Source organism: Sander lucioperca, chromosome 11, assembly GCF_008315115.2.
Source record: "Sander lucioperca isolate FBNREF2018 chromosome 11, SLUC_FBN_1.2, whole genome shotgun sequence".
NCBI lineage: Eukaryota > Metazoa > Chordata > Actinopteri > Perciformes > Percidae > Sander > Sander lucioperca.
Window position 1 is genome coordinate 23,966,388 of NC_050183.1, and position 2,500 is coordinate 23,968,887.

Genomic DNA, 2,500 nt, shown 5'->3' on the forward strand with positions numbered 1-2,500 from the left:
ACCATACCATCCTCTTACAGAGACTGGAGCATTTAGTTGGCATTAAAGGAATCGCACTAAGCTGGTTTAAGTCCTATTTTTCTGAGCGATCCCAATTTGTTAATATTAACGATAAACCATCCAAATACACTAAAGTTAGCCATGGCGTTCCTCAAGGCTCAGTGCTTGGACCAATTCTATTCTCTTTATATATGCTTCCTCTAGGGAATATTATTAGGAAACACTCAATTAACTTTCACTGTTACGCAGACGACACCCAATTATATCTGTCAATTAAGCCAGACGAAAGCGGTCAGTTAGCTAAACTTCAAGCGTGCATTAAAGATATAAAATCCTGGATGACCCACAATTTTCTGATGTTAAACTCAAACAAAACGGAAGTTATTGTGCTGGGACCCAAGCACCACCGAACTTCATTATCTAAAGATATAGCTACCCTAGATGGTATTGCCCTGGCCTCCAGCACTACTGTCAGAAATCTAGAAGTCATTTTTGACCAGGATCTATCCTTTAACGCCCACTTAAAACAAACCTCAAGAACAGCCTTTTTCCATCTTCGTAACATTGCCAAAATCAGGAACATCCTGTCGCAAAACGATGCTGAAAAACTAGTTCATGCATTCGTTACTTCCCGGCTGGATTACTGTAATTCTTTACTATCAGGCTGCTCAAATAAGTCCCTCAAGACCCTCCAGCTGATCCAGAATGCTGCAACACGTGTTCTGACAAGAACTAAGAAAAGAGATCATATTTCTCCTGTATTAGCTTCTCTGCATTGGCTTCCTGTAAAATCCAGGATTGAATTTAAAATCCTTCTCCTGACCTACAAAGCACTAAATGGTCAAGTACCATCATAAATAGAAGAGCTCTTAGTACCTTATTGTCCCACTAGAGCACTGCGCTCCCAGAACTCAGAGCTACTTGTGGTTCCTAGAGTCTCTAAAAGTAGAATGGGAGGCAGAGCCTTCAGCTACCAGGCTCCTCTCCTGTGGAACCAGCTCCCAACTTGGGTTCGGGGGGCTGACACCGTCGCCACATTTAAGAATAAACTGAAAACCATCATCTTTGATAAAGCTTATAGTTAGGGAGTGAGGAGTTGCAGCGTAGTAGAGTAGAGTAGAGGGAGGCAGGAAGTACAAGCCCGTTCCGGCAGGGGAGAGTACGAGCCCGGCCTAGGGCCCCTCTCTTTAGCCTGCCTCTCTTAGTTATGCTATTATAACTCTAGACTGCTGTCGGAAGTTCCTTCCTTCCAAGGACACAATGAGCTGCTCTCTCTTCTCTCTTTTCACTTGTCTCCTTTTGTGTGCATCTTAGTCCCAGAAATGCTTGTTACTAACCTAGCTCTGGGGAGTTTTCTTCCCGGAGTCCCTTTGCTTCTTCTTCACCCAGAACATCGCCTTGGAATTGGGTGGCACCTACACCGGGGTCCTGGGTGCAGCTGACACTATGGACTTACTACACCCTGCTACGCTCTGCGATTCCCCGCAGTGTCCGACTGTGTCCTACTACGACTACCATTGTGATCACCGTTTCACTATCTTTATTATGACTATTATTGCCACCATTCACCACACCCCCAACTGGTGCCGTCAGACACCGCCTACCAAGAGTCTGGGTCTGTCTGAGGTTTCTTCCTAACAAAAAAGGGAGTTTTTCCTTGCCACTGTCGCACTAGCTACTGCTAATGCTTGCTCTTGAGGCAACCACTGTAATAGTTGGGGCTTCGTAAACTACAGAGTGTGGTCTAGACCTACTCTATCTGTAAAGTGTCTCGAGATAACTCTTGTTATGATTTGATACTATAAATAAAATTGAATTGAATTGAATTGATACACACACACTCAGAGACACACACACAAACAGAGACACACACATAGACACACACACACACACACACACACACACTCAGTCCTCGGTGAAAGGGCTGCTGGGTAATGAGGCTGAGGAAGGTTTGGCTGCAGCTGCTGTCATGAAGAGTGGAAATAATATCAGATATGAAAATAATATCAAGGTATGGAAATAATATCAGGTATGAAAATAATATCAAGGTATGAAAATAATATCAAGGTATGGAAATAATATCAGGTATGAAAATGAAAATAATAGGTATGAAAATAATAGGTATGAAAATAATATCAGGTATGGAAATAATATCAGGTATGAAAATAATATGAAGGTATGAAAATAATCATCCAAACAAACAAAAGAAAGGCTGAGCTGCTCACAGACACAAACATCCTTAAAGTATTTAAAAAACATCCAAAATGTCAAAATAGCGTTGAAAAAGTGTTCAAAAAAAGCACTGAAAGAAGAAGAAATCGGCAAAAACACAAAGAAAACGCTCCAGCTAACGGGCTGCTCGAGTCAAACTAATGAACTGATGTTTCTGGATCATTTCTCCGTGTGTTTCTGGATCATTTCTCCGTGTGTTTCTGGATCATTTCTCTGTTTCTGGATCATTTCTCTGTTTCTGGATCATTTCTCTGTTTCTGGATCATTT